The following is a 12,476-nucleotide window of genomic DNA, read 5'->3' as shown; positions in this document are numbered from 1 at the left end:
AAATTCAATAGTGTCGAAAAAGCATGATGTTTATACAATGTCGCAAACAAAGGTGGCCCTTAGCCCGTACGATGATAAGAGAATATTAAATTATTTATCCACTGATACTCTTCCATGGGGTTACAATGATAAATAATTATTTTATAAAGTTTTGTAAATCGTTTTTTAATTAATCTACAGTCACCCAAAACTAAAAGCGAATGCTGGTAAGTTATTTACATTGAATAAATATTTTGAAATAACGCTCTTTATTTTAGTCTCAATTAAATAAATGGGAGGCAGTTTTCAAAGACGAAAAACGATTTGTAAGCTTACAATTTAAGACCGAAAAAAAAATAAAACCGCAAACTAGACCTACCATATCATGGTACAACAAAATGTATGGAACAATACCATGTTTCGAATGCAAGAAATTTTTTTGTTTTTGTACAAGATCCTTAGACGTCCACATGGACGCTGAACCTACTACATTGTATTGTTATGAAACTATGTCTGATTCATAAAGGTATACTGGTAACAAATATTCAATTATTATTGATTAATTTTTTTTCTTTATTTCAGCCTTTAATCCACCTACCGATACCAGCTTCGGGTATGGCAATTCTTATAATTAAAGAAGAAATCTTATCGGAGGAGGTGTTTAATTATAAAAGCAATTACAATGCCCAAATACCTGATGAACATCCACTGCACAGAGATGCATTAATTTGGGCAAAGTATATTGACCAGGTGACGTGGTCGTATTGGCAAGACGTAAAAACAAACCTATGGAATAATATAGCAATTTATCAGTATTATGAATTATATCATCGTTTATAAATAAACTTTTATATTTGGTACATTGTTTTTTCTTTAATTTCCTTAAATTTCAAGAGTAAAAACGACATTGGCTAGGCTAGGCTAGGCTAGGCTAGATACGACTAAGCAAGTCTGTACACAACAAGTTATTTTTTGACTCGCCACTACCAAAAAAAAATTTCCAAGTCTCAATACTCATTTATTTCAATCACCCTGTACAAATTTAACTAAAAGAAGAGGAGATGAAGCGATAAGCGATGAGTTTTGCACTCGACATACAAGGTGGTCCGTTCCACTCAAAGACACCCCCTCTGGTCATTGTCGACCGATTCTTTTACTTCTTCAGGACAGGTAAGACAAAGAAGAGACAAGTGAGACAGGTGTAAAAACATACAGGTAACGTAGGTGACAATTCTTCGGCTGAGAAGAAGAGATCTAGAGATAAGCGACTAGTTCTTACGACCCTCTGGTCATTGTTGATCACTTCTTCGGGAGAGAAGAAGAAGAGATCAAGCGATAAGCGACCAGTTCTTACAACCCTCTGGTCATTGTCGATCACTTCTTGTACTTCTTGTACACCCCCAAGGTCAAATCATGGCATCGATACCTTCGCATCGGAGACCCTGATGGACAGGTTACCAAAGTGCGTTTGAACCCCGCTTGCTATACTACTCAATCCATATTAACCTTTAGTTTTGTAGTTAAATTCCGTGTTAATTATATTCAGTGAGAGAAGTATTGAATGGAAAAATGTTCCAAATGAATACGCTCAAAGTTTTCGAAATATATCGTATCAAATTTCATAAGAAAGTAACACCAACGAATAGAGACCATCATAGAGCAGTTTGGGTAGTTCATAAACAAACTTTTGGTAGCGGTTGCAAGTTGCAAGATGAGGCTTTTTACAAGATATTTTATAAATGCAGTTCTTAGATCTCTCGTATGTGTTGGGTTTGGTTTTGGAAAGAATAGATCACACTGTATTGGTTGTATTAAATATTGTAATGTATTTATTTCCTATTCTTTTGATAGGCCTTTTACATTATGGTTAGTTGTCATCTCCAAATCCCTTCTTCGGAAAAGGCTTGAAAGAGTCACTAATCACGAGTGTATGCAAACTTTGAACAACAATATCTTATAGAATAATAAATATTTTTATATATAGAATAGAAAAAAAAAGTTCAAAAAAGTTAATTTATATGTTTTTACGCTTCAAGATTTTTCGTATAACTAATACTTTTTAAGTTGTTTTAAAAAGAATGCCTATTTTCATAATTTCAAAAATTTTTCTTTTACTTTAAAACCAATTTTTTTCAAAAATAAGCTCTTTGAACCGGTCAATCGTACAGATCATACGCTTAGTTTTGATGCTAGAAACCAAAAAAACAAAAATAAAGCATTTTTAAATACTTACAAAAAGTTTTGATGAGTTTTCCCCGAAAAGTGCTTCATTTTTTGGTTATTTCACGTTGAAATATTGTTTTTGAAATTTGACAAATAAGAATCATAGACTATTCATAGACTTCAAACAGGCATTTGATTCAATTAAAAGGAACGAATTAATGATAGCACTTAAAAAATTAAAAATTCCACATAAACTGAGAAAATTAATAGAAATGACAATGAGAACTACAAAAATAAGCATAAAGACGCAAAAATGGGAGACAGAGGAACTCAATATAAATAAAGGGATGAAACAAGGAGATGCCTTATCAACAACGGTATTTAATCTAGTATTAGAATATGTACTACGAAATATAAATAAAGGAAATCTCAGAACAAGAGGTCGTCAAATAATTGCATATGCAGACGATATTGCTATTATTCCAAAGAAGAGAAAAATAATGAAAGAAATGCTAGAAGAAATAAGAGAGAAAGGGGCTAAGATTAAATCAAGAAAAGACAAAAATATTAAGATTAGGGAAAAAACCAATGAAAGAAAAAATTAAAATAGGAAGTTCTGAGTTTGAAGAAGTAGAATACTTCAAATACCTAGGAGTTACAACAAGCAAATCCGGAGAAAGGAAATCCGAAATAAAAGAAAAAATATTAGCAGCAAATAAAGCTTATTTTGCAAACAAAAGATTACTTAAAAGCAAAACACTGACTAAGAAAACTAAGATAAACATTTATAACACCATAACTAGGCCAATATTATTATATGCAGGAGAAACAATGACGATGGTTAAAAAAGATGAAGAAGCCTTAAGAACAGCAGAGAGAAAGATTATGAGAACCATACTGGGATAAATCAGAACAGAGCAAAATGAATATAGAAGCAGAACAAATGCAGAGATTAAGGAAGACATCATAACTAAAATAAAGCAATGCAGAGTTAGATGGTTAGGTCACATTTGGCGAGCAGGAGATGATGCAGTGACACACGCAATGATAGAATGGAATCCAGGAAGAAGAAAGAGAAGGGGAAGACCAAGATCAAAGTGGCTGCAAGAAGTTGAAGAGGACCCCAAAGGGCAGGAATCAGAGAATGGAGAGGAAAAACTAGAGACAGGAAAAAATGGAGAGATATTGTCAAGAAGATAACATAAACAAAAGAGACTAATCCACTCAAGAAATAGGATCTAGGAAGCATTCGCGGTTTAACCCCACGCTGGGGTGTATAGCCATTATATATATATATGAAGTTCGCCGGGTCAGCTAGTAAAAAATAATCAAACTTGAGCAACAACAATAAAAGACTCCTCTATACTTCATATCGTAAACGACGAAAATTATCGGAGGTAAATATAGTAGTAAACCAGACAAACCCAGCAAAATTATGATTTTAAGAGGGGCTAATTAATTGATATAAATTCAACAGCGATAGAAACTTGCGAAAAAAAACACGTGTCTTAAAGTAGCACAAAAAATAAACATCCGCTCTGATAGTTAGACAGGATATGACTTGGGATATTTCTCGGTATTGGCGTACGTAAGAAGAACAAGTATTGGTGTAACCTGTGTTACGCACTTGTGTGGTTGATGATAAAAAATTCTCCGCCTGTGAAAGGCCAAAGCAAAAACCAAAAATGTTACAGAACTTCTTTGAAGTCAAATCAAAATAGTTTTCGCTGGCATACAATTACATATAATATTCTTTGACGCATTTTTTGGAGTTCTACTCTTCGTATGTACCAGCGATATATTATTAGTCTTTTTTATAAAATAATATGCAGATTTGCAGCCGGCACTGTCTTGATGCTTATCGTTGAGTGACGTTACCTAATGATTGCATACTGACTAGTTCAAGGCAATTTTTGAAGGTTTTTTCTAGTGAATTACTTGAAAATCTAATAAAATCCTCGAATTTGGACGATCTTTGAATCACTGATTTTTATTAGATTTGATTTTTTTGCATAAAATTATTTAATTATGTACTGACTAGATCCGTTAATACACCGACAGTATTTAGTCGGTGAAGGTCTAGGGAAAATGTGAAGGATTCTTATTTGAAGATGAGCATTTCTAAATCCGGTTGGAGTTTTATATCAATTATTACTAAGCTTGTTTTAAATGTAAATATTAATTTGTTTATTTGGTTTTTAATATTTCTTATTTACAAACAGTTATACGGTACTTTTTTAAAACACTCAAATTGTCCTAAATAGAATAGAAAAGTACTGTCTTTAGTAAGGGGCTGAAAGTTAATTTTTGACGAAGGATGAAGCATTTTCGGCGAAAGGTTGTTGAGTTTTGGTCAAGTACTTGGCCAATGGTTGTGTAGGGCAGTTGTATGACACTGCCCTACGTCCTTGACAATGTGTCGTAGAGGAATATTGAGTTTGTGAATTTTGGTTAGGCCATATACTCGAGGTTTTCTGGAAGACTTTTCGCGAGAAATGAGAGATATTTTATGTCAACAGGAAGAAAGGTTTTATTGAGAATGGCTTTTGTTGTTTTCTCCAGATAGCTTGTTGGATTATAAAGAATTGGTTTGTAGTCTGGAGTATTAATGAGATTTGAGAGTTTATTAATGTAAGAAGAAGTGTTTAGGATGACGGTGGCATTGCCTTTATCGGCGGGAAAAATGAGTAGATTTGGATTTGACTGAAATTCTTTCAAGGCTTTCTCGGATTGGCTAATATTCGAAGTAGGAGGCTTTGAGTTTCTAAGAACTCTAGCGATGCTTTGTCTAGTTATTTCAGCATCTTCGGAAGGTAAACAGGAGATGGCTTCTTCAGTTCCACAGATGATTGTCTCAATTGGAATGTGACTTGGGGTAATTGAAACCTTTTGTTAAAGCTTGAGAGGCAATGGTGGAAATAGAGGTATCAGAAAAGTTATGAACCACTGTAGTAGGTTTCAACGTTGCAGTTTTTGGAATTTGTTCGGCAATTTGCGCTTATGAGTTTCAGTTTTAGATTCGAACGTGTTTAGGACTGTTTGTGTGTTGATACGGTCGAAACTATCCCATAATATAGAATGTACACTGAAAGAATGAATAGATGACCAGATATTGAAAATGTTGATATTTGTGACGGCTAGTTTTCGTCTAGTGGAGTGAATAGCTTCACGGAGAAGCGCAAAACTGGTCTTTCTAAGAATTTGAGAGATAGAAGAAGAAGAAGAAGTATGATGTTTGAATTTTAGACATTTGGGAATGACTTTATGGTCTCGGCAGGCTTTAAGAAATGTTAAATCAGAAGAAGACGATTCTTACGTAGCAGCAGATTGCTATATGATTTAGTGAGCCGGTAACATCGACGCGATTCAACCAGGAATTTTTGTTCAGTTGAGTTGTTGAGTTTAATAATTATTCTCGTAATAGTATTAATCTTAGCTCTAGGTTTAATTGTGCGGAAATCTTTCGGAACATATAGAAGGAGGTAAAACTGTGAAAAATAACACAAATATAAACATATATCAGATGAAAAAGATGTTATTTTTCATTAGCACAGTACGATTACCATAGAACAACTATACCAACAAACCGTTGATACTATGAATGAGAATAGAAGAATGCTAACAATGAGAATACTAGGGAAATTGGTGCGATAAATAGCAAATATAACAGCAATGATGATGACGGTGATGAAACTTTTTAACCTATAAAATAAGCAAAGGCGATAGATATTTCTGCTTTAACTGCTCGTATATTAACTACTACCAGTATAATCCTTGAAAAAAAAATAATGTGTAATACATTTTTTTTCTATAAAACGTCAGTACAATGTCAGGAAGGTATTGTATATGTACATCAGCCATTGTTACTTTTTTAAAGCGCGCATTCTTGCACTTGCATGTCATTTACGTGAATATAATAGTATAATGCAAATCAATTCAATAAGTAGGTCGGTGTACTGTATAAACTTAAAATCGTGAATTTTTTATGAATCTATTACTATTAAAATCACGGTCGCTCGATCGTATTTTAAAATGTACTAACGGAAACAAAAAAATCTGGCGAATTTAATAACCATACTTACTTAACAGAATTAAGAATATACTAAACAGCATCACGATAAATTTATTAGTAGTATATGAACACGACTGACAATTATGTGAATCGACTGACAAAAAATTCTCCGTTGACATTTTTTCGATGTTCAGAAAGCCTTTGATCAAGTCAAGCATGCCGGACTATTGAAACAACTACAGAACATCGGCTTATACATTCCATTTATAAATGTCAAAATCTAACTTTCAACATCCTTCACTCCCACAGTAGGAGAACCTTAAGGTTCCATTTTTTAACCCCTTGAAATACTAAAAACGTTACCCTACTTTACGTAGAAGACACTGTTCTCGTAAGAACAGCACGAGATATCGATGTAATCGTAAAAATTGCTCAAAATCATCTGAACCATATAGATAGGTGGTGCGTGAGATAAAGAGTAACACCTAACTTAAACAAAACACAACTCATACTCTTCCGACATCCAAACAGTAGCGGCTACCACACACAATTCAGCGATCAGATTTAATATCTATCTAGTAGTGGTGTTCACTAAAACACTAAAATGGAGATAAGATCTGATGGCAACTCCCAACAAGATGAGGAAAACAGTCGGCCGAATCCACGATCTATGTGCAAAAATTCGGAAGGACGCAAGCTAAACCATTCATCCACACATACAAGACGTACGAGTACATGCTGCCTCTGATTGAATACAGAGCAAACATCTACAATCTGCCCAATCTAGATCTCTCACAAAAACGGCTAGCATTGGATAGGTGTACTCTTCTTTAAGTAAATTACAAATAACATTACTACCCCTTAAAGCTAATACATCAAAAATCGAACATTTCAGCCATACTCGAAAGGCTTTTCTCTCGCACCCTTTGACTTATTCCCAGCATTGATCTTTCCATCATTTTCTTTCATCAAATCCATTATATGTATTTTTTGCCGTGACAAGTAACGTCGAAATTGAATTAATTTGTTTAATTTTGTTAACCAAACTAGGTTTTAACACATTTCAAATATATTTTGAAAATTTGTCTTAAAATAAAATATAATCTACCTGTAACAGGAAATATATTTAAAGTTCCTTTTAATGTTGTTCTCAAACTATTTTCTTCCTTGTGGCATTTTAAAGTAATTACTATTTAAATGGGAATAAGCCTCAATTAAAGGTTAAAGTACGTTTATTGACGTTTCAATTTCCATTTCGGAAATCGTTCTCAAAATACAAACACTAATGTTTGTATTTTGAGAACGATTTCCGAAGTGGAAATTGAAACGTCAATAAACGTACTTTAACCCTTAATTGTGGCTTATTCCCATTTAAATAGTAATTTCTTTTAATGTGCTTTAAATTTCCATATACCTAGACGAAGTAATAATGTTGTAATTAGTAATGAAGTAATGAAATCTTTAAGCCGATAACCATCTTTAGAAATTCCCATCTTTCTAAGTAAACATTTTGTAAACGAAAGTGTATACATAATTACTTATTATTAGAATAAGCCTTGTGGTTGTTTATAGCTGATAAGAGGAATGTCTTCAAACATCCTAACATAAATCAGTCTTCGAACATAAATTGAGAAACATTAGTGATCTTCTAACTAGTCTCTAGAATTTTCTGAACAGAAATTTTCTGAAAAGAAATTTAATATGGCAGATGATTTTACGGACGAAATCTTATATACCAAAATTTTGAGTTTGTTCAAAATCGGGTAACCAAATCTGGAATTTTGCATTAGAAGTGTCGGAACAAATATAATTACAGGTCTAAGCAATTGTGCATACAAAAGGTGACGATATCATCAGATGCAACAAAGGACATTCACATATTGTAGAACCTATCGCAGCAGATGCAAGAAAGATGGAAAATGAAATGTAAGCAAATACTACTGCCAAAAAAAGACTTAAATTTCAAGAACACTTCAGCGTGCCAAACAGCGAGAGACAGATGTTGTACCTGCTACTTCCAACAACATGAATTTTCTACTTCCCGAAAAATGCAACAACTTGCTATTATATGACAGTGAATCTCATGATCCTAATAGAATATTAATATTTGGACATGAACAGTTATTATACTTGTTACTGATGCATTAAGATTGGTTAGTCGATGAAATTTTCAAAGATGTACCTGAACATTTTTTCCAACTTTATACTATCCACGTTCAACTCGATAGCATAGCATTTACTTGTATACCTGCGTTACTGCCAAATAAGACTGAAGAACCTTATCGAAGATTATTACGTATGTTTAAACCCGACTACCAAATTTAAATCCTGATTTTTGTCTACTTGATTTTGAAAGGACAGCATTTTGAATTTCCTGGAATTGAAATAAAGGATGTTTTTTCCATTTAAATCAATCATTGATCCGAAAGCTACGAGACATTGGTTTGAAGCATGTTCATAATTTCTTTAAATTATTCCCTTTAGTAAATTATTTTCACGCCGCCCATGCCTGCATATTTTCCTCAAATAACCGACACTACCGAGCGATTAGTTACGACTTTTTTTAAACAAAGAAATAACTTCGCCAAATGCTCCTTCTTCTTTTTATCTTGTTTTGGTACATAAAAATCTTTCCGAATAACAAATGAAAAAGGACCTATTGTGAAATCTCCGAGCTACCTTCTCAGAAAAACAGAAGAGTTGTTTTTCGTAGAAAGTTTACTTTCCATTGGTAAAAGCTATGAAAATGAACCCCAGTAGCCCGGCTATTTAATGTCAATTTCGCGTGGCATCCTTCAGCCAATATCCCCTCCCTATTTTCAACCTTCGCTTGTCTAAGCCCTTCTAAGTTCACAATCCGATGTTCATTTCCAAGTTGGTTCCTGTGGCAAGCGGTCTTATCTTCGACAATCGGCGGTAAGTGGATTTTCATTTCACCCTTATTTATCTTTACACAGTGTGTCTTATATTAATTATTTTCTCTTTTGTCAAACAGACGTCTTCCAATTGAAGTCACTTCTGTTTGCCGTTCAGATTCTACGCCGTTCAGATTCTACACTGTTCAGATTTTACACCGATTCATATTCTACACCGTTCATATTCTACACCGTTCATAGTTTACACCGTTCGTACGTGTACACTATTCAAACATTCACCGCTACGTTCGTTCACCTCGATCATCAGTCATCTTCATTTTATCTCAACTACCTGTACTACTCCGGTCTAGCTGCCTCTTTTCGTTGGCCTAAGACAATCTAAGGGATTACGTTAGGAAGACCGCAATTTATTGTGGGCGTGTCATCCCAACTACCTGTTGTACGGACCGAAGTCAAGTGCCTTATTGAGGGCGTAATACCATTATCTGAATACACCTGTTTCGTGAGTATAAGTTTTATTGACAAAACTGTGATAACAAAATCTTTAGAAGTTGATTTATGACTCCAGTTCAGTGTACCTTCTTATTTACGGAGGTTTAGTTTGACTGAGTATAAAAATACAGGATAATATATACGTATAAATAACGTACAATTTATTTTATATGTAGATTATATTTCTGATAAATTTTATTCTTAGATTTGAAGTGATCACGATCAAAAACCTAGTAACTTCATGTTTAGGTATTCTCAAGGCATAAAATTCACTTGCTTGCCAAATATTGACGTAGATATAATTATAATGTTCCTTGGCTTTTTCTAATTCTTCAGGATACTAAATTATTTATAACTATTTTTCAAAGAGATATTTTTTGTTTGTAATTAATAATAAGTTACGCAATAATCATGCCATTTAACTGTTCAATAAAATTTGGTATAGTACATTTACTTTAACAAATATACCTAAATATAATTTTGTTAAAGAACTATTTGCTTTTTATTTCTTTTATATTTTTTTATATAATTTGAATTTATATTTTTGTGTTTCTCTTCCAGGCATTTTTTATTGAATTATATTATTATTTGTTTGATCGTATATTTTGAGTATAAGTGTCGAAATATTAGGAGTGTACCGCATAATTCCGATACCTTTTCTCTCACGGTTTACTTTATTCTCGCGTGAGTTCTCTAGCTGTACCTTACCTTTCTCGTCATCCTTTTCTATGTGCCTTAAGGTTTCCCTGTTCCTCTAAAAATAGGGTGGTGCCCAAATAACTTTTCTTCTCTTATCTCTTATCTTCTCTTCTAACTTCTTGTCTTTGTGTTGTAAGTACTTCTTTAATTGATCCGTGATATTTGAGCTGTAACAAGAACCCCGACCAAGATACCTCTACCAGACTGAAGCCCGAGCCTAGTACCATTCTTTGTGTAACCTCCAATCAATCATCTAGAGGGTACAGGTTTAAAACGTGAATTTAATTCTAACGTAGAAAATTTTGCAGTTTGTATTAATATGATAACTAAATTATTAATACATATTTTAAAAAATGGTTTCTTCAACCAAATCCTGCAAAGACCGAAGTTACTACTTTCCATCTAAATATCGCGAAGTAAACTACAGATTAAACATAGAAAGCGAAGGAGTTATCCTAAAACATAACCTAAACCGAAAATATATCGGTGTAATACTAGATCGTACAATCGTACAGATCTTTCAAACAACACATATAAAACTGCAGCTAAGGTAAAAACTCCCAACAACATCATTCACAAGCTGGCAAACACTTCTTGAAGAGCCAATGCAGATACAATCAGGACAAGCGCTCTTGCATTCGTCTATTTAACAGTCGAATATTGTACTAGAGTCTGGCTAAACAATCACCACTCTAACATTCTAGATGTAGAATTAAATCAAACCATAAGATATATTACGAGGACCATAAAGAATATGCCAACTCTTCCGGCTTCCGGTTTAAAGCAACATTGCAACACCCAAAACACGACAGTTAGCTGCCCTTAAAGCTCAATACCAGAAAAGTCAAAAGAATCCATCGCTGCCAATAAAAATATCGAAATCGATCAGCTAAACCAGGGCCAACTGCGGCTGAAATCTCGAAACCCACCAACAAGAACAGTTAACAATCTTCCAAACAATTTCACAATCAATGAGCATTGGTTAAGTGAATGGAATGAAGAAGCGAACAACGCACATCTAGTAGAAAATCCCACAGTCAAACCCAACCAATGGGGCATTGCAGACAGCCCATTATGTAACAAATGCAATGCTGCTGCACAGACAGTCAACCACATCATCCAAGAATGTCTAGCCACACGATTCGAAGGTAGTTTATACGAAATTCATGAACAAACTCCTGGAGCAGTGGAATGGCTCAACGGTAGCAAAATCCAGCATTAATGTTTTTCCCTGTTTTATTATAATGTATTGTAACTTTCTTTTTGTATAATGTTGAGTAATGTGCAAGGTTCATGCGAATAATATATAATATATATTGTAAAGAAATAGCCGATCTCCGATGCGGGGTACGAGTCACAATTCTTAGAAGGATGAATCTCGAATATACAATCGATGGCATTCTCAATAGCGCCTGTCTTCGAGACGCTTCCAACGGGAAGTCTAGAGATGGACTAACGGTATATATATATATATATATATATATATATATATATATATATATACATATATATATATACATATATATATATATATATATACATATATATATATATATATATATACATATATATATATATATATATATATATATACATATATATATATATATACATATATATATATATACATATATATATATACATATATATATATATATATATATATATATATATATATATATATATACATATATATATATATATATATATATATATATATATATATATATATATATATATATATATATATATATATAACGAAGCACTTCTATGAAGAATCACGTAAATATTGTTACGAAATAGTTTATTTTCATTGTCATCTCAAAATTTGTCTATCTACCACAGCCACATCAAGCTTTCATTTACAGATTCGACGTATACATTAATACGTACAATATTACTGTTCATTAAAGACAGAATGTTAATTAGTTTCTAGACAAATCTAAGAATGGAATGGTATTATATTATAACTATGGAAAAGAGAAATAAACGAGTGAAATTTTAAGTTGTATACGTAAACAATTAACATTAATTAAATACGATCATAACCTGAATTTATGGGCGAAAATGAAAGTTTTATATCAGGACCGTTCTCTTTCTAGGGGCCCTTTTAATGTTAAAATCATAAGTATTTAACTGTATACTATTTTTTTATCATACCCTACAAACCCTCTAGTCTTAATGAGACGTCACGTTCTTAATTTTAAATTAATCAAATTAAGCATGTTGAGAAATTTAGCAAAAGGTATCAGTAG

The 12,476-nt window shown here is 32.9% G+C and overlaps 1 protein-coding gene across 6 annotated transcripts in view; it reads right to left on the bottom strand.

Annotated features, from left to right (window-relative positions):
• LOC140445839 (NAD kinase-like) overlaps positions 1-12,476 on the bottom strand; it is a 156,645-nt gene that overhangs the window by 55,881 nt on the left and 88,288 nt on the right. The window lies entirely within an intron of this gene.

Source organism: Diabrotica undecimpunctata, chromosome 7 (assembly GCF_040954645.1).
Source record: "Diabrotica undecimpunctata isolate CICGRU chromosome 7, icDiaUnde3, whole genome shotgun sequence".
Lineage (NCBI taxonomy): Eukaryota > Metazoa > Arthropoda > Insecta > Coleoptera > Chrysomelidae > Diabrotica > Diabrotica undecimpunctata.
This window is presented reverse-complemented; position numbering and strand designations above follow the sequence as displayed.